This window comes from Cebus imitator, unplaced genomic scaffold (assembly GCF_001604975.1).
Source record: "Cebus imitator isolate Cc_AM_T3 unplaced genomic scaffold, Cebus_imitator-1.0 Scaffold122, whole genome shotgun sequence".
NCBI classification, from domain to species: Eukaryota; Metazoa; Chordata; class Mammalia; order Primates; family Cebidae; genus Cebus; species Cebus imitator.
The window spans coordinates 4,775,136-4,796,363 of record NW_016107437.1 but is presented as its reverse complement, the minus strand read 5'-3'; the positions used below and the strand labels follow the sequence as shown (position 1 = coordinate 4,796,363).

At 42.1% G+C, this 21,228-nt stretch overlaps 1 long non-coding RNA gene across 1 annotated transcript in view; it reads right to left on the bottom strand.

The window, feature by feature from the left end:
* Positions 1–17,432, bottom strand: part of LOC119472886 — a 102,181-nt gene extending 84,749 nt beyond the window's left edge. Inside the window, exon 1 of the long non-coding RNA XR_005202061.1 lies at positions 17,174–17,432. This is a non-coding gene — a long non-coding RNA (uncharacterized LOC119472886). The remainder of the gene's footprint in view (positions 1–17,173) is intronic.
* Between the last annotated feature and the right edge of the window lie 3,796 nt (positions 17,433–21,228).

Here is a 21,228-nt window from a genome sequence, read left to right as displayed (position 1 = left end):
GCCTGGCCAATATGGTGAAACCCCGTTTCTACTAATAATACAAAAATGAGCCGGGCATGGTGGCACATGCCTGCAGTCCCAGCTACTTGGGAGGCTGAGGCAGGAGAACCACTTGAACTCAAGAGGTGGAGGTTGCCGTGAGCAGAGATTATGTCAAGAAGAGTGAGACTCTGTCTGAAAAAAAAAACCAAAAAACTATAATAATAACTTTGTCATGTACCTAAATGGAATGGGGAATTGAAACATTTGTGAATAATCTATACTATTATTCACAAATACTAATTTTTGACAAATACTAATCAAATCACTTCAATCACTTAAAACCGGAAGGTGGAAGTTGCAGTGAGCTCAGATGATGCCATTGCACTCCAGCCTGGGTGACAGAGTGAGACCTTGTCTCAAAAAAAAAAAAAAAAAAAAAAAAAAAAAAAAAAAACAAAAAACAAAACAAAAAAAAAAAAAAAAACAGTAAAAGACAGCAGTACTTCACAGAAGCCACCTTCATAATTTCTATCCTCCTTTCCATTTTGTCAGCCATGGCATTTCCCAGTCCCCCTACCTTCAGTCTTATTCTTCAGCAGTATGCTTCTTTTTTCTTCGAGACTGAGTCTTGCTCTGTCACCCAGGCTAGAGTGCAATGGCATGATCTTGGCTCATTTCCACCTCCCCCTCCCAAGTTCAAGTGATTCTTCTGCCTCAGCCTCCCAAGTAGCTGGGATTACAGCATGTGCCACTGTGCCCAGCTAATTTTTTTTGTATTTTTAGTAGAGACAGAATTTCACCATGTTGATCAGGCTGGTCTCAAACTCCTGACCTCGTGATCTGCCCACCTCGGCCTCCCAAAGTGCTGAGATTATAGGCATGAGCCAGCGTGGCCAGCCCCCAGCAGTAGGTCTTACACATCGCTGCCAGACACATCTTCCCAAAGCACAAGCCTGATTGTGTCTTTTGTTTTCTTGACAGCTTCCATTTATTGCTGAAGAAAATATCAAGCCATCCACAATGTGCTCCCAGTCTATTCTTGCTGCTTTCTCTCATGTTTAGTGGGTGCCTAAGAAACACTTGTGGGCCGTGGGGGTAGAGGAGTAGAATGGTTTGGCAAAAGGACAGTCATTATTAGCTATGATATCAATTTTTATGCTCCAGTCTATAGTCCAAGAACATGTAATTTTGTTCCATCCAGGTTAGCATCTAATCAGGTAAGATAAAAGTGGAAACTCAGTCCTCTTATTTGGGGCCTTTAGACAATGTCTTAGGGATTTATAAAGTTCCCAGAGTTTCAGATCCAGGGACACTCAGTTTAAGGCAAAGCAAGGTATTCTTTCCTCATCTTGGAACTGTTTCTTACTGAGAAGCTAAAGAAAAACATTCATTAATCCCTCCGCGTTTTTCACATACGAATGGGAAATGCAGAGGCATTTTAGATTGATGCCTCATCACTTAGTCATTCATAAATGTTAGAACATTCAGCTCAAAAATAGATAAAGTTCTCGCCCTGTTTATTATTTCTCATCATTCAATTGTCTACAGCAGCAAGTCCGCGGCCCACCAGATCAGCTGACTGCTGTTTTTAGTTTCTATACAAATTTTCCTCCCAACAGTTTTATAAAATGTATCTGCCAATCACTGGTGACATAAAATTAGTAAGCATTAAGGAAATCAGCTGAGAACTAGTTCTTTCCCCCACATAGAAGGTGGCAAAAGCTACAATTTAAAATGAAGGGCCAGGCACAGTGGCTCACGCCTGTAATCCCAGCACTTTGGGAGGCCAAGGCGGGTGGATTACCTCAAGTCAGGAATTCAAGACCAGCCTGGCCAACATAGTGAAACCCTATCTTTACTAAAAATATGAAAAAAAATAGCCAGATGTGGTGGCGCATGCTTGTAATCCCAGCTACTTGGGAGGCTGAGGCAGGAGAATCGCTTGAACCCAGGAGGCAGAGGTTGCAGTGAGCCAAGNGCTGAGAGAAAAAAAAAAAACACAAACAACTGTTGAAAAATGGGCAAAAACCATAAACAGATACATCTCAGAAAAAGAAGGGAGACGTGAGGCCACTCCAGTAAAAGAGACGCTTGGCACTGAAGGTAAAAATGCAAATCAGGGCTATAATGAGGTACTGTATTATCCACAACCGATCAGCAAAAATTAAAAAGTCTGATAATATCAAGTGTTGGAGAGAATGTGTGGATCCATCAGTTCTCATAGACATTACCGATATGAGTGTGAGAGCAAGCACTTCAGAAAACAGTTTGGCCCTCTACCCTGAAGTTGAGCATACACAAACCATCCAACACAGCAATTTCACTTCTAGATACACACTTAAGAGAAATGTTTGCACACATATAAGTCATAAGACTAGGTACAAGAATGTTGATAAAAGTACTGTTTAGAGTAATATCGACAGCTTGTGGAGGAGAGGAGGCTGAGCAAGACGGCCAAACAGGAGCCTCCACCAATTGTCCTGCCCACAGGAACACCAAATTGAACAACTATCTACACAAAAAAGCATCTTTATAAGAACCAAAAATCAGGTGCACAATCACAGTACTTGGTTTTAGCATCATATTAAGGAAGGAAGCACTGAAGAGGGTAAGAAAGACAGTCTTGAATTGCCAATGCCACCCTTCCTCTTTGTCCCAGCAGTGGCTATGTGCACAGAGAATCTGTGCATTTGGGGGAGGGACAGCACAGTGATTGTAGGACGATGCATCAGAACTCAGTGCTGCCCTGTCACAGTGGAAAGCAACATGGGACAGAACTCAGCCAGACCCAACTGAGGGAGCATTTAGATCAGCCCTAGCCAGAGGGGAGTCATCCATCCCAGCAGTCAGAACCCGAGTTCCAGCCAGCCTTGTCACCATGGGCTAAAGTGCTCTGGGTCCTAAAGAAACTTCAAAGGCAGTCTAGGCCACAAGGATTGCAATCCTGGGTAAGTCCTGGTGCTGTGCTGGACTTGGAACCAATGGACTTGAAGGGCACACGACTTAGTGAGACACCAGGTGGAGCAGCTAAGGGAGTGCTTGCATCAACTCTCCCACAACCCCAGGCAGTGCAGCCTGCAGCTCTGCGAGAGACTCCTTCCTTTCACTTGAGGAGAGGAGAGAGAAGAATTAAAAAGTCTTTGTCTTGCAACTTGGATACTGGCTCAGCTACAATAGGCCCTCATTCTACATCCTAGCTCCTGAATGAAACTTCTAAACACACCCTGGGTCAGAAGGGAACCCAGTGCCATGAAGGGAGGGACCAAGTCCTGGCAGAATTTATCACTTGCAGACTAAGGAGCCCTTGGGTTCTGAATAATCAACAGTGGTAGCCAGGCAGTGCTCACTGTGGGCCTTGGGTAAGACTCAGAGACATGCTGGCTTCAGGTGTGACCCTCCACATTCCCAGCTGTTGTGGCTATGAGGAGAGACTCTTCCTGCTACAGAAAAGAAAAGGGAAGCATAAAGGGGACTTTGCCTTGCAGCTTAGGTACCAGCTTGGCCACAGTGGAGTAAAGCACCCAGTGGGCTTTTGGGGTCCTCATTCCAGAACTTGGCTCTCCAACGACACTTCTGGACCTGTTCTGGGCCAGAGGGAAGCCCACTGCCCCGAAGGGTGAGTCCCAGGCCTGGCAACATTCACCCAAGCTGATTGGAGAGCCTTTGGGCCTTGCGTGAATGCTGGTGGCATCCAGGCAGGACTCACCATGGCCTGGGGTGATGGTAGCCATGGGGAGAGGCTCCTCTGCTTGAGGAAAGTAAGGAAAGAGTAGGAGGGACTTTGTCTTGTGGCTTCGGTGCCCGCCCAGCCATAGCAGACTAGAAACGCCTAGTAAATTCCTAAGGTTTATGACTCCAGTCTTTGGCTCCTGGCATCTCTGGAGCTGCCTGGGGCTGCAAGGGAGCTCACTGACCTGAAGGGAAGCACACCAGCCTGGCTGGCTTTGTCACTTGCTGATTTTAGAACCCCAGGGCCTTGAGTGAACACAGGTGGTAGCCAGGCAGTGGTTACCAAGGGCCTTGGGTGAAACTGAGCAGTGTGCTGACTTCAGGTCTGACTTAGCACAGTCCCAGTGGTAGAGGACACAGAGGTGCTTGTGTCACTCCTCCCAGCTTCAGGTAGCTCCACAGAAAGAGAGAGAGAGAGAAAAAAAAAAGAGATTCCATTTGTTTGGAGAAAGCAAGGGAAGAGAGTAAGAATCTATGCATGGTAATCCAGAGAATTCTTCTGGATCTTATCCAAGACCACCAAGGTGGTACCTCTATGAGTCCGCATGAGCCACAGTGTAACTGGGCTTGGAGTGCCCCCTAATGAGAATATGTCTACCGTGAACAAAAACTTAGATTATAACACCCAAGTCCTTTTGAATACCTGGAAACCTTCCCAAGAAGGATGGGTACAAACAAGCTCAGACTACAAAGACTATAATAAATACCTAATTCTTTAATGTCCAGACACCAACAGACATCTACAAGCATGAAGACCATCCAGGAAAACATACTCTCACCAAACAAACTAAATAAGGCACCAGGGACGAGTCCTGGAGAGACGAAGATAGGTGACCTTTCAGACAGAGAATTCAAAGTAGCTATTTTGAGGAAACTCAGTGAAATTCAAGACAACATAGAGAAGTAATTCAGAAGTCTATCAGATTAATTTAACAGAGAATTAAATAGTTTAAGAGAATCAAATTCTGGAATTGAAGAATGCAATTGACATATTGAAGAATGCACTGGAGTCTCTTAACATCAGAATTGATTGAGAAGAATTAGTGAGCTAGAAAATAGGCTACGTGAAAATACACAGTCAGAGGAGACAAAAGGAATAAGAATTAAAAGCAATGAAGTATATCTACAGGATCTAGAAAACAGCTTCAAAATGGCAAATCTATTGGCCTTAAAGAAGAAGTAGAGAAACATAATGGTAGAAAGTTTATCCAAAGGGATAATAACAAAGAACTTCCCAAACCTGAAATATATCAATATGTAATTACAAGAAGATTATAGGACAGCAGGGACATTTAACCCTAATAAGACTACTTCAAGACATTTAATAATCAAACCTCCAAAGGATAAAGAAAGGATCCTAAAAGGAGAAAGAGAAAAACGTCTGGCAGCACACTTTTCAGTGGAAACCTTACAGGCCAGGAGAGAGTGGGATGACATATATAAAGTGTTGAAGGAAAAGAACTTTAATCCCAGGATAGGATATCCAGCAAAAATATCCTTCAAACATGAAAAAGAAATACAGACTTTCCCAAACAAAAGCTGAGGGATTTCATCAACACCAGACCTGTCCTACAAGAAATGCTAAAGGGGGTGCTTCAATTTGAAAGAAAAGGACATTCATGAGCAATAAGAAATCATCTGAAGGTACAAAACTCCCTGGTAAGTACAAAGAAAACACAAGATATGATAACACTGTAATTGTGGTATGTAAACTATTCATATCTTAAGTAGAAAGACTAAAAGATGAACCAATCAAAAATAACAACAACTTTTCCAGACATAGACAGTATAACATATAAATAGAAACTACAAAAAGTTAAAAAATGGGAGGAATGAAGTTAAAGTGTAGTTTTTATTAGTTTTCTCTTTGCTTCTTAGTTTGTTTATGCAATCAGTGTTAAGCTGTCATCAGTTTAAAGTAATGAGTAATAAGACATTATTTGCAAGCCTCATGGTAGCCTCAAAACAAAGAACATACAACTGATACACAAAAAATAAAAAGGAAGAAATTTAAACCTACCACCAGAGTAAAACACTTTCACTAAAAGGAAGACAGGAAGAAGGAAAGAAGGAAGACCACTCGACAACCAGAAAACAAATAACAAAATGGCAGGATAAATCCTTAATAATAGTAATATTGAATGTAAATTAACTAAGCTCTCTAATCAAAAGACATAGAATGGCTGAATGCATTTTTTAAAAAGACTCAAAGATCTGTTGCCTCCAAGAAACCCACTTCATCTATCAAGACACACATAGACTGAAAATAAACAGAAGGAAAAAGATGTTCCATGCCAATGGAAACCCAAAAAGAGCAGGAGTAACTATACCTATCCATATCAGACAAAATTGGTTTCAAGACAATAACTATAAAAAGAGACAAAGATGATCACTATATAGTGAAAAGGGGGTTAATTCAGCAAGAGGATATAACAATTTTAAATATATATGCACTCAGCAGTGGAGCACCCAGACATACAAAGCAAACATTATTAGAGCTAAAGAGAGAGAGAGATAAGCCCCAGTACAATAATAACTAGAGACTTCAACATCCCACTTTCAGCATTGGACAGATCATCCCAGCAGAAAATTGACAAAGAAACAGCAGACTATCTGTACAATTGACCAAAGGGACCTCATAGAGATTTACCGAATATTTCATCTAAGAGCTGTAGAATACACATTCTTCTCAGCACATGGATCATTCTCAAGGACAGATCATATGTAAGGCCACAAAACAAGTCTTAAACAATTCAAAAAAGTTGAAATTATATCAGGTATCTTCTATGACCACAATGGAATAAAGCTAGGAATCAATAACAAGAATTTTGGAAACTATACGAATTCATGGAAATTAAAACAATATGCTCCTAAATGACCTGTGGGTCAATCTTCTTAAGAAGTTAGGAAAGAAATTAAAAATTTTCTTGAGACAAATCATAATAGAAACGACATACCAAAAGCTATGGGATACTGTGAAAGCAGTACTAAGGAGAGATTTTATAGCTATAAGCACCTACATCAAAATAGTATAAAAAACTTCAAATAATCTAACAATGCATCTTAAAGAACTAGAAAAGAGCAAACCAAACTGAAAATTAGTAGATGAGAAGAAATAATAAAGGTCAGAGCAGAAATAAATAAAATTGAAATGAAGAAAACATTGCAGAAGCTCATGAAATGGAAAGTTGTTTTTTTGAGAAGATAAGCAAAATCGACACACTCTTAGCCAGACTAAGAAAAAAACAAAGAAGACCCAAATAAATAAAATTAGAGATGAAAAAGAAGATATTACAACCAATACTGCAGAAATTCAAAGAATCATTAGAGGCTACTAGTGAGCAAATATATGCCAATAAGTTGGAAAACCTAGAAGAAATGGATAAATTTCTAGACACATACAACGCACCAAGTTTGAACCACAAATAAATCCAAAACCTGAACAGATCAATAACAAGTCACACAGCCGGGCATGGTGGTTCACACCTTTAATCCCAGCACTTTGGGAGGCTGAGGCAGGCGGATCACGAGGTCAGGGGTTCGAGACCAACCTGACTAACATGGTGAAACCCCATCTCTACTTATAATAATACAAAAATTAGCCAGGCATGGTAGTGTACACCTGTAATCCCAGCTACTTGGGAGGCTGAGGCAGGAAAATTGCTTGAACCCGGGAGGTGGAGGTTGCAGTGAGTTGAGAGAGCGCCATTGCACTCCAGGCTGGGCAACAGAGCAAGACTCCGTCTCAAAAAAAAAAAAAAAAAAAAAGTAACGCAATCAAAGCCATAATAAAAAGCCTCCCAGCAAAGAAATGCCCAGAATGCAGTGGCTTCACTGTTGAATGTAACCAAACATTTAAAGAACTATACCAATCCTACTAATCCTACTCAAACTCTTCCGAAAAATAGAGGAGGATTCTATGAGGCCAGTATTACCCCAACACCAAAACCAGACAGAGACACGTCAAAAAAAGAAAACTATGTGTTGAAACCCCTGATGAACATTGATGCAAAAATCCTCAATAAAATACTAGAAAACTGAATTCAACAATGCATTACAAAGATCATTCATCATGACCAAGTGGGATTTATCCCAGCATGCAAGAATAGTTCAACATGTGGAAATCAATCAGTGTGATACCCCACATTAACAAAATGATGGACAAAAACCATATGATCATTTTATTTAATGCTGAAAAAGAATTTAATAAAATTCAACATCCCTTCATGATAAAAATCCTTAAAAAACTGGGTGTAGGAGGAACATACGTCAACAAAACAAAAGCCATACACGACAGACCTACAGCTAGTATCATACTGAATGGGGAAAAACTGAAAGGAGGCATCCCTGTCATGTTCCTAAGATCTGGAACATGACAGGGATGCCTCCTTTCCCCACTATTATTCAACACAGTACCTGGAAGTTCTAGCTAGAGCAGTCAGACGAGAAAGAAACAAAGAGCATCCAAAGTAGAAAGGAAGAAGTCAAATTATCCTTGTCTGCAGATGGTATGATCCTGTATTTGGAAAAACCTAAAGACCACACCAAAAAACTGTTATAAATGATAAACAAATTGAGTAAAGTTAGAGAATACAAAATCAACATACAGAAATCAGCAGCGTTTCTGGCCGGGTGTGGTGGCTCACACCTGTAATCCCAGCACTTTGGGAGGCCAAGGCTGGCAGATCATGAGGTCAGGAGATGGACACCATCCTGGCTAACATGGTGAAACCCTATCTCCACTAAACATACAAAAAATTTTCCAGGTGTGGTTGCACACACCTGTAGTCCCAACTACTTGGGAGGCCGAGGCAAGAGAATTGCTTGAACCTGGGAGGTGGAGGTTGCAGTCAGTCTAGATCGCACCATTGCACTCCAGCCTGAGTGACAGAGCGAGACTCTGTATCAAAAAAAAGAAATCAGTAGCATTTCTATAGGTCTATGGTGAACAATCTGAAAAAGAAATCAAGAAAGTAATCGTATTTATAATAGCTACAAATAAAATAAAGCATCTAGGAATTAACCAAAGAAGTCAAAGAGCTCTACAATAAAAACTATAATATGTTTATGAAAGAAATTGACTAGCATGCCAAAAATGGAAAGATATTCCATGTTCATGAATTGGAAGAATTAATATTGTTAAAATGTCCATACCACTTAAAGCATTCTATAGATTTAATGTAATCTCTGTTGAAATACCAATAACATTCTTCACAAAAACAGGAAAAAAAATACCGAAACTTATATGGAACCACAAAAAACCCAGAATAGACAATGCTATCCTGAGCAAAAAGAACAAAACTGAAGAAATCATATTATTTGACTTCAAATTATACTATAGAGCTTTGGTAACCAAAACGGCATGTACTGGCATAAAAATATAGACACATAAACTAATGGAACAGAATAGAGAACCAGAAACCAATCCATACCTCTATAGTCAACTCATTTTCAACATAGATGCCAATAACATACATGGGGAAAAGAACAATCTCTTCAATAAGCAGTGCTGGGAAAACTGGATAACCAAATGCAGAAGAATGAAACTAGACCCCTATCTCCCACCATATGTAAAAATCAAATCAAAATAGATTAAAGACTTAAATCTAAGACCTCAAACTATGAACCTACTACAAGAAAACACTGGGGAAACTCTCCAGGATATCAAACTGGGCAAAGATTTCTTGAGTAATACCCTACAAGTACAGGCAACCAAAGCAAAAGTGGACAAATGGAATTACATCAAGTTAGAAAGCTTCTGCACAGCAAAGAATACAATCAACAAAATGAAGAGACAACCCACAGAATGGGGAAAATATTTGCTAACTATCTGACAAGGGATTAATAACCAGAATATTTCAAGAGTTCAAACAACTTCATAGGAAAAAAAAATCCAATAATCCAATTTTAAAATAGGCAAAATATTTGAATAGACATTTCTTGAAAGAAGACATACAAGTGGCAAACAGGCATATAAAAAAGTGCTCAACATCACTGATTATCAGAGAAATACAAATCAAAACTATGATATGATGGGATATCACCTCACTCCACTTAAATTTTTTTTTTTTTTTTTTTTTTTTTTTTTTTTTTTTTTTTTTTTTTTTTTTTTTTTTTTTTTTTTTTGAGATGGAGTTGCACTTTTATCTCCCAGGCTGAAGTGCATGGTGCGATCTTGGCTCACTGCAATCTTTGCCTCCCAGGTTCAGGCGATTCTCCTGCCTCAGCCTCCCAGGTAGCTGGGATGACAGGCACCCTCCACCACTCCCGGCTAATTCTTTTTTAGTAGAGATGAGGTTTCACCCTGTTGACTGGGCTGGTCTCGAGCTCCTGACCTCATGATCTGCCCACCTCAGCCTCCCAAAATCCTCCCATGGGGGATTATAGGCATGAGCCCCCAGGCCTGTCCTAAAATGGCTTTTATCCAAAAGACAGGCAGTAACAAATGCTGGTGAGGATGTGGAGAAAAGGGAACCCTTGTACACCACTGGTGGGAATGTAAATTAGTACAACCACTGTGGAAAATACTTTGGAGGTTCCTCAAAAAATAAATATATAGCTACCATGTAATCCAGCAATTGCACTGTTAAGCATGTACCCCCCAAAAAGGAAACGAGTTTACCAAAGAGACATCTGCACTCCCATGTTTATTGCAGCACTATTCACAATAGCCAACATTTGGAAGCAACCCAAGTATCTAGCAACAGACAAATGGATAAAAAAAAGTGGTACTTCTACACAATGGAGTACTATTCAGCCACAAAAAAGAATGAGATTCCATCACCTGCAACAACATGGATGAAAATGGAGGTCATTATGTGAAGTGAAATAAGCCAGGCACGGAAATACAAACTTGCCATGTTCTGACTTATTTGTGGGAGCTAAACATGAAAACAATTGAACTCATGGAAATAGAGAGTAGAACGGTGGTTATCAGAGGTGAAGAGGGTAGTAGGGTGTGGGAGTGGGGCTGGTGAATGGGCAGAAAATATGGTTATACAGAATGAATGAGAACTAGTATTTGACAGTACAACAGGTCAACAGTAACACTGCACATTTAAAAATAATTAAACATGGTAGGGTGTGGTGGCTTGCACCTGAGGTCAGGAGTTGGAGACCAGCCTGGCCAACATGTTGAAACCCTGTCTCTATTAAAAATACAAAATTAGCCGGGCGTGATGGTGGGCGCCTGTAATCCCAGCTACTCAGGAGGCTGAGGCAGGAGAATTGCTTGAACCTGGGAGGTGGAAGTTGCAGTGAGATGAGATCGTGCCATTGCACTCTAGCCTGGGCAACAGGAGTGAAACTCTGTCTCAAAAAAAACCAGTGAAACACACACACACACACGCACACACACCGAGTATAATTGGAAAGTTTGTAACACAAAGACAGGATAAATGCTTGAGGTGATGGAGACCCCATTTACCCTGATGTGATTATTACATGTTGTACGCCTGCATCAAAATGTCTCAGGTACCCTATAAATATGTACCCAGAAAAATTACCCCTATGATGTATCCAGAACAATTATTTTTTTTAAAAAAAAGGACCTGTGAACAACCCAAGTGACCAGGAAGGAGAAGGTCACTGATCAACTGTGGTGTGTTCACATAATGAGGTATTAGAGAGGAGCCCAAACAACGAAGGGCAACAATGGGTAACAGCAGGATACATCTTACCAGTGTATGTCAGTCCTAAAACACTGCGCTTTTTATAAAGTTAGGAACAACACACACACACACTTTTTGGACTGAACATAATACATACGAGAAGTAATAAGACTATATAAAAAAGAAAGCCAGGGAATAGCAAACCACATATAACAGAACGAGGGTTCACTTTGGCTTGGGAGAGGTAGGGAAACAGGATGCAGTGTGGATCTGTATGGTTAGATGTAGGTTATAATCTTATTGTCAAGGTCCTACCTGGGCTGTGGGGAGTGGTCACTTCAGGAGTACTTTCTGCATTATTATAAATTACAAACTAGGCTGGGTGTGGTGGCTCTCACCTGTAACTAGCACTTTGGGAGGCCGAGGCGGGTGGATCACCTGAAGTCAGGAGTTCAAGACCAGCCTGGCCAACGTGGTGAAACCCCATCTCTACTAAAAATACAAAAATTAGCCAGATGTGGTGACGAGTTCTTGTAATCCCAGCTTATTAGCTAGGTGCAGTGGTGAGTGCCTATAATCCCAGCTACTTGGGAGGCTAAAGCAGGAGAACTGCTTGAACCTCTAATATGGAGGTTGCAGTAAGCTAAGATTGCACCATTGCACTCCAGCTTGGGTAACAGAGCGAGACTCTGTCTCAAAAAACAAACAAAAACAAACTAAATGAAGAAAAGCAGGTCATGCATGGATCCATGATATGTTTAATAAACCAATAATTATGATTATTCTTATTCTACGCACTAGTGGCCCAATTAAAAACTAAAACACCTATCTTAAACAAACAGTAGTGTATGATCAAATAAATAAGATGCTTAACTAGAGGAAATCCAGGAAGCTTGAATCTGGACTACAGATGGAAGACTCAGTTTGAAAGGACAGATCAAAGGTTTGGAGTCCCAGCTAAAAGCCACATCACAAAAGCTTCTCCAGGATAGCTTGAAGAAGTACATTATAAAGACCTACCTGGAATATGTCTTTCCTTTTATAAATCTTCTCTCCCATTTCAAAACTGCCCTCTGACACCACTCATCGAAACCTGCGAAGAGCCTAAAGAACGGAACAGCTGAGGACATGGGTTCTTCACTTTTCAAGATGACTGAACGCTCTCATCTGCTCAACTTGTGCTATCTTTTTCCTACAAGGCATTAAATGTGAAATAAGCTCTTGCTTGGCAGTCTGCCATGGAGAAGTATACTTTTACAACTCCTGTAATGTATGCTCTCAGCACCCCAGAACTCTGTAATACAGATCACAGTGCTACAAAGCTTTGGTCATTTCCAGGCAATGAGCGTTATTTCAAAAAAAAAATATATATATATATAAGGAGTACTTTACTGTAATTCCATCATTACAAATACAAATGCTGGCTCTGCTTTTTGCACTCTTTAAGACCTGGAGAAAACTACAACTTGTAACTCCAAACTATGGGCTGGGCATTACTGTCCCGGCACACAGAAGATACTTCATGAATGTTTGTGAAATAAACTGACATTTTTTTTTCAAATAATAATTTTTAGGACACCAAATGTCAAGAGAAAATACTTGTTGAATGAAACATTCTTCTAATAGATCATATTTACATAGCAGGAAATGACCTACAAAGTATGAATGTACATTAATGGAGATATGTCAAAAGAATTGTTAAAATTTGGGCCTGTCTTTGGAAATCAAGGACATGGACAGACATTATATGTCAGGTCAGCCACCATGGCAAGAACACACCTTCAAAATAGGAACAGAATCCAGAGGGTCAAAAAATACACACACACACACACACAAATACACATACAGATTTAGCTACAGTGACTGACAGGTTAAGAGATTTAGAAAAAGCCTGCCTACATTAATGACCCTCTGTTTGTTTTAAGACTGAGTCTTGCTCTGTTGCCCAGGCTGGAGGGCAGTGGCATGGTCTTGGCTCACTTTGACCTCCATTTCCCGAGTTCAAGTGATTCTCGTGCCTCAGCCTCCTGAGTAGCTGGTATTACAGGTGGCCACCACTATGCCTGCCTAATTTTTGCATTTTTTTTCTTTTTTTGAGACGGAGTCTTACTCTGTAGCCCAGGCTGGAGTGCAGTGGTGTGATCTTGGCTCACTGAAAACTCTGCCTCACAGGTACCTTCATGCAATTCTCCTACCTCAGCCTCCCGAGTAGCTGGGATTACAGGTTATGTGCCACCATTCCCAGCTAATTTTTGTATTTTTAGTAGAGACAGGGTTTCACCGTGTCGATCAGGCTGGTCTCAAACTTTTGACCTCAACCAATCCTCTCGCCTCGGCCTCCCAAAGCGCTGGGATTACAGACGAGAGCCACCACGCCCAGCTGACCCTCTTGCTAAGACGGCAAATTCTCCAAATCACTGTGTATACTGAATCTGTTTGCCAACAGATGGCAGCAGGAAAATGCTGGCCTCACCAGTGACTGAAGGGAAAATAAAAGAAAGAATTAATTCCTTTTAGATCAAGTTAGCAGTCAAAATGAAAGACCTTTCCCATAATGATGACAGTCAGAAAGCAGGTATTCTCAAGAGCAATGGCCAGGCATGGTGGTTCATTCCTGCAATCCCAGCACTTTGGGAGGCCAAGGTGGGCGGGTCACCTGAGGTTGGGAGTTTGAGACCAGTCTGACCAGCATGGAGAAACCCTGTCTCTAAAAATGCAAAAAATTAGCTGGGCATGGTGGCGCATGCCTGTAATCTCAGGTACTTGGGGCCTGAGGCAGGCGAATCGCTTGAACCGGGGAGGGGAGGTTGTGGTGATCCGAGATCACACCATTGCACTCCAGCCTGGGCAAACAAGAGTGAAACTTTCTCTCTCAAGAAAGGAATACCTACAGCAAGAGGAAAGAGAAGTCTCCTTTTACATCTATGAAGGGACTTTATCTGAAAGGAGAGAGAGAGATCACGTACTTTTCAGATTATAAGCAAGTCCACCCATAGACACGTGTTCATATTTTCCCCTTTGAAGTTATTTACATTAAAATAACAACCAGGCCACTCCACCCTCATGGCTGCTTGCTCTTTGATTAACCTGGCTTGCCAGAGTTTGTTCTTTCTTTTTGGCCATCTAAGCATGCACGTGTTCATTTCCCCCTAAACTAATCTGCTCCCCAGTGTGCTGGTTTCCAGGTGTTGTCATTTCACGTGTGCGTGTTTTGTGGCCACAGCCCAGCAGCACACCTCTTGCATGCCGTCATCCTGTTGGCTTGACTCAACTTGCATTTGCTGAAACCTGAAGGCATAAACAGCCTTCTGTCCTGTGGCTGCCTGGGGTGGGGTACCTTGAAGGTGCCTCTTTTTCCTTTGCTACTAGGTTGGTGTAAAAGTAATTTCGGGCTGGGCACGGTGACTCACACCTGTAATCCCAGCACTTTGGGAGGCTGAGGTGGGTGGATCACCTGAGGTCAGGAGTTCAAGACCAGCCAGACCAATATGGCAAAACCCTGTCTACTAGAAATACAAAATTAGCTGGGTATAGTGGCAGATACCTGTGATCCCAGCTACTCGGGAGGCTGGGGCAGGGGAATCGCTTGAACCTGGGAGGCGGAGGTTGTGGTGAGCCGAGAGCACGCCATTGCACTCTGGCCTGGGCAACAAGAGCAAAACTCTATCTCAAAAAAACAAATCTAACTGCGGTTTTTGCCATTAAAAATAATGGCAGTAATTGTAATGACTTTTAAAAAATTTTTATTTTAATTTTCTTTTTTTTTTTTTTTTCAGACAGAGTCTTACTCTGTTACCCAGGCTGGAGTGCAGTGGCACAATCTTGGCTCACTGCAACCCCCTCCTCCTAGGTTCAAGTGATTCTCCTGCCTCAGCCTCTCTAGTAGCTGGGATTACAGGCATTGACCACCACGCCGGGCTAATGTTTGTATTTTTATTAGACATGGGGTTTCACCATGTTGGCCAGGTTGGTCTCAAACTCCTGACTTCAGGTGATCCACCTCCCTTGGTCTCCTGAAGTGCTGGGATTACAGGTGTGAGCCACTGCTCCTGGCATAATAACCACAATTACTTTTGCACCAATCTAATACCCAACATCTCCCTGCCTCCTCCAAATATGTCACAAACCTGGGTTTCATCTATTCTGACTGCCTTCATTCCCTTTCTTTTGCCTAGTGAACTAAGGAGTTGAGTAAAAATAAATGTCACCTACTAACACATACTCTGGGAGTTTGAGATCACCATTACATGCTGTGGCCTCATGGTCCCTTCAGCCAGGTACTCTTTGTATATGTTTGCACCCAAACAGAAGCAATAGGTCGGTATGGATGGGAAGGGAGGAGGTAATGCTGGGCTTCATGGTAAGTCACAATAATAATTAAACACCACACGGGATGACCAGCGCTCTCTTCATTGTTGCATCGGAGGCCACCAGGCCAACAAAGCTCATCCTGCTCAACTGCTAATGTTTTGAGTCTCTCCCTTGAAATTCCCTCCTGTTTTCATTCTGATTGCTGGATGACTCAGTTTCTTCTTCTAATACTCTGTCTCTTATCTTCCCATCTCCTAAATGTAGGCATTTTTAGTGTTCTGTTAGTGTTTTCAGGTTTCTTTACCTTAACCGCCTACTTATTCAACCAATGTCTTCAGTTCTCACTTCCATGCCCATGTCTCCTACAACTGTTAACTATGTTTCTTCCAAAAAATAGTTGAAGTATAATTTATATACAATAAATTGCACGTATTGAGTATGCGCTTCATGATTTTAACACCTATACATTGCAAAACCATCACCACTAAAATGAATATTTCTATCAATTTCAGATGAGTTTCTTTGTGAGCACAGCCAGTTTTTATCCTTACTCTGGAAGTTCTATTGGTTTTGAAGGGATGTGACATCATGTAGAAGCCCAGGGCCTAACATGGGGTCACTGATAGTATTCAAGAAATCAACAGAGCCCTGCTCAAAAATTCACCTCTTTCTCATGGGGAAAATTCCCAACAAGACTGGAGAGTTCGTCTGACTCAGGCTCTGTCCTGGGGCGCAGACTCGGCCTCTGATAAGAGGCAGTCAATCTATCCTCCGTTTGTTTATAATGAGTCATGCTGGAAGTCAGGCATCTACTTTTTGTCTCTCACATGTCATGGTTAGGCAAGAATCGGAGGCAGATAAACCCCAATTCGGAGTGCATCATCCTTAAACTGTCCGGGGGCTCCAGTGTAGTTTAGGACGTGTGACTTAATGGGGACCCCTACCGATGGAGACCGGGAACGCCACGTCTTGGAGCTGAGGTCTACCTTCCTCCCGCAGCTCAAGGTTAGATCTTAGTGAGTTACAGATTTTTGCAAGAGGGATGGGAAAAAGCAGCTGAGTTTTCAGTTGCGTTCTTGCATCCTGTCCACCCTACCCCCACCCCCATCTATTAGTGACAGAGTGCCGCATGAGTCACAACTCAGCCCAAGCCCACACTGGAGCAATTAACCACATAATTGCTTCAGTGATGAACCTTCCCCCAGCTGCAAGCCGCTCCCGGGGCAGAGCTCTAGGCTGTGGGCCAACAGCCTTCAGTTGTACGAATTGTGAAGGGCCGGGTTTAAAAAGCCAAAGTTGCAATTCTTTTAGTCAATGCCTTCTTGGCCCCAGTTTAAAATTTCTATACACAAGTCCTGATGGGAAGACGGGGGATGTTTCAACTAGAATTAATGTCACGATCAAGTCAACATAAAGTAGATTTATCTGCCGTTTCAATGCATGGAAGCAACGTGCTCTGCTTCGGGAACAAATTACCATAGCAACTCGGCCGCCCCGGTTACAGTAAGCAAGCTCAGTACGACCAAAATAAAAATCCTTACCAAGTTGTAGGATTGGTGAGTGAGAGTTGCTGAACATCGACTTTCAGTTTCCAGATGACATTAGCCAGCATATATTTTGGTTGTTAAAAAATCGCTGAAAGGGAGGCTTTAAATAATGATAAAACTATAAAGCCAGGTTACAAAGAGAGAGGGGTTCTAGGCTGTTACCCCGCTCCCTTAAACATATGCGGACCTCGCTGCCAAACAGCAGCGTTTTGTTGTTAAAGCACAAGGCTGCCGAAAAGGCTCATTACACTTATTGTGGCGAGCTGGTTCTGTTTCACGTGGGCTGGGTGGGTGTGGGGGTGGGGGGGGCAGGATCATGTAAATGCTGGTCTTTAAGAAAAGGCAAATCAGTACCAAAACAGGGTTTCTGTAGGTGTGAAAGGAAGAAAAACAAAACCATTTTTGCTTTTTTTTCTCCACCCCTATCCCCCACAATTCTAAATTTTGGTTCCACCTAATTTTCTACTCTCTCTCTAGTGTCTTCCTTCTCCCACTTAGCTCTGCCCCCTCAGCCTGATCACCAACAAACAAAATCATCCCCCTGTTAAGCCGGCCCCATCCTCGTTTTCTTCATCCTCTCCATCCCCCGTGGCTTCCTCGGCACCTCAGGCTGGTGCGTGCCCTTAGGTCTCCTGGCCCCACTGCACAGGACGCCCAGCGCTCTCTCCATTGTTGCCTCCAGGCCACCAGGCCATCTCGGCTCATCCTGCTCAACTCCTGATGTTGTAGGTCACTCCCTTGAGATTCCCTCCTGTTTTCATTCTGGTTGTTGGATGACTCAGTTTCTTTTTCTAATATTCTATCTTCCTACCTCCTAAATATAGGCATTTTAGCGTTGTTAGTGTTTTCAGGTTTCTTTACCTTAACCACTTACTCAACCAATGTCTTCAGTTCTCACTTCAGTGCAGATGGCCTCCTACATCTTTTTGTTGTTTTTTTTTTTTTTTTGTGTTTTCAGGTTTCTTTACCTTAACCACTTACTCAACCAATGTCTTCAGTTCTCACTTCAGTGCAGATGGCCTCCTACATCTTTTTGTTGTTTTTTTTTTTTTTTTTTTTTTTTTGAGATGGAGTTTCACTCTTGTTACCCAGGCTGGAGTGCAATGGCGCGATCTCGGCTCACCGCAACCTCCGCCTCCCAGGTTCAGGCAATTCTCCTGCCTCAACCTCCTCAGTAGCTGGGATTACAGGCACGCGCCACCATGCCCAGCTAATGTTTTTGTATTTTTAGTAGAGACGGGGTTTCACCATGTTGACCAGGATGGTCTCGATCTCTTGACCTCGTGATCCACCCGCCTCGGCCTCCCAAAGTGCTGGGATTACAGGCGTGAGCCACCGCGCCCGGCGTTTGTTTGTTGTTTTTGAGACAGCCTCTTTCTGTCGCCCCGGCTAGAGTGCAATGATGTAATCATGGCTCAATGCAACCTCAGCCTCCTGGGCTCAAGAGATTGTTGCACCTCAGCCTCCCAAGTAGCTGAGACTACAGGCATGCGTCACCACGCTTGGCTAATTTTTGTATTTTTAGTAGAGACAGGGTTTCACCATGTTGGCCAGACTCGTCTTGAACTCCTGGCCGCAAGGGATCCGCCCACCTCAGCCTCCCAAAGTGCTGGGATTAAATGCATGAGCCACCATGCCCAACCCCTACTACATCTTGTATTCAGACTGTCCCCCGACGTTCGGCTATCACAAAATCAACCTGATCAAAACTGTACTTCTCCGTCCCCAAATCAGGTCCTTCTTCAGACTAACTTTTTCTCTTCAACAGTCTCATCATCTCCTGAGTGTAGGTTTAAACGCTAGGAATTATTTAGACTCTTCCCAGGCATACAATTTCATTTGCCACCTTCCAAAAATTGACCTTACTTCCATCTCCAAAGCTGTCATCCTAGTTCCGGCCTCTGTTAGGTATTGCTTAGATTGCTGCAACAGCTTCTGAAGTGGTCTTTTCACCTCCAGTCCTCCTTCCAGCCTGCAAGGTCTGGCAGAAAGATGACAGGTTTTGGAGTTTGAATCTGCAATGTCCTTCCACTGTGGCTTTAATTTCTGAATCTCTCAGAATCTGTGTCTTTGTCTGTAAAGGTGCATACATAACATACGTGACACACTGTAAAGTTAGTATTAGTTCCTTTCCATTTCAAAATCTACTGCCAGACTAAAATTTTAAAAGGCTTCGGGATCATTTTTTCCTTCATTGAACATTCACTTTTCTACTGAAATAAGAACATACCCCTCATCCTAGCCCTTGAGAGACTCCTACAATATGGCCCTAGTGTATTGCTCCTACTTGGTGTTCACAACTCTCTCTTTAAACATCATCATTCTATTTCCCATCTGTTTCTTCTCTAATGTGGTAGACTGGGGCTGAAGTGCAGCGCCCTGCATCTGTCTGCTAAAATCCTGGCTGTTGTTTCAGACCCTTCTCGAATTCTACCTCCTCTCTGAGGCTATTCCTGATCCCTACAGGAATCTGACCTCTTCCTCTGACCTCAGGAACACTTATATTTCTCTCGTGGCATTTTTATTATTCCACTTGCTCATTTTCTGCCTTTGACTTCTCTTCACTGCAAGACTGAATGTCTGTTGATGGCATGGACTGTTTGTTACAGCATCAAACTCAGAGAGAGCCCTCTGCCTTATGCAACAATGCCTGACTCTGAAAATAAACCTGCCCGGTCACGCTTCTCTTCGTCTACTAATCTGTCTTCTCTCCTAAGCTTCTGTTGGGTGTCACCCTTCCCAGAAATAAAGTTGCATAGGGAGGCAAATCTGTTTCTAATTGACTCCGAGTTCTGGAGCTCATAATTATAGGAAAGGGTTCCTAAATATTATCATCTCAAATATGCCGTGCTACCATTTCATTAGACCCAGTTTTCATTTACTATTTTCATGAATCCCAGGAAAGCCTTTTATTTAAAATCATGAGTTGATTTTGTTTACCTTTCAGGCCTCAGAGAGCTGTGTTCTTAGTCACACAAATAGATCCTTGGGAGTGTCTAAAATTCCTTTTCCTTCTCATTCATGAATCAGTCTCTTCAACACAGATAGTCAATGGCTACACAGAAAAGGAACTCAGACGAAATACTCAGTAGAGCTTTTGTAAACAGAACGAGGAAGAGTCCATTGAACAAATGCCAGCATCTTAAAATTTGTATTTCTTAAAATTAATATCTAATCAATTTATATATTATATATACTATATATACACAAATTATATTGATTATATATAATACAATATATTAATTAGTACAAGTTACTTCTCATATATTTAAGAAATATATATATATTCCTTGATTTTATATATATACATGTGCATATATATTACCCTCTTCTTTTTTCTTTTTTGAGACAGAGTCTTGTTCTGTTGCCCAGGCTGGAGTGCAGTGGCACGATCTTGGCTCACTGCAACCTTCGCCTCCTGGGTTCAAGCAATTCTCCTGTCTGAGCCTCCTGAGTAGCTGGGACTATAGGCGTGTGCCACTACACCTGGCTAATTTTTGTATTTTTAGTAGAGATGGGGTTTCACTATATTGTTCAGGCTAGTCTTGAACTCCTGACCTCAGGTGATCTGCCCACCTAGGCCTCCCAAAGTACTAGGATTGCAGGCATGAGCCCAACATGCCTGGCCCCAACCCTCTTCTATTTTATAACTTTAGGACATATGAGGCTGGAAACAGAGTTTTATCATGATATGGGAGCTTTGGGAGCTTATGTTGGCAATATGATTGCAAAGCACAATTTTCAAAAAGCTAAAACCATAGGCCAAGCATGGTGGCTTATGCCTGTAATGCCAGCACTTTGGGAAGCCAAGGTGGCTGGATCACCTGAGGTCAGGAGTTGGAGATCAGCCTGGCGAAAATGGCAAAACCCGTCTCTATTAAAAATACAAAAATTAGCCAGGCATGGTGGTGGGCACCTGTAATCCCAGCTATTTGGGAGTCTCAGGTAGGAGAATCACTTGAACCTGGAAGGTGGAGGTTGCAGTAAGCCGAGATCGCGCCACTGCACTCCAGCTTGGGTGGCAGAGCAAGACTCTATCGCAGAAAAAA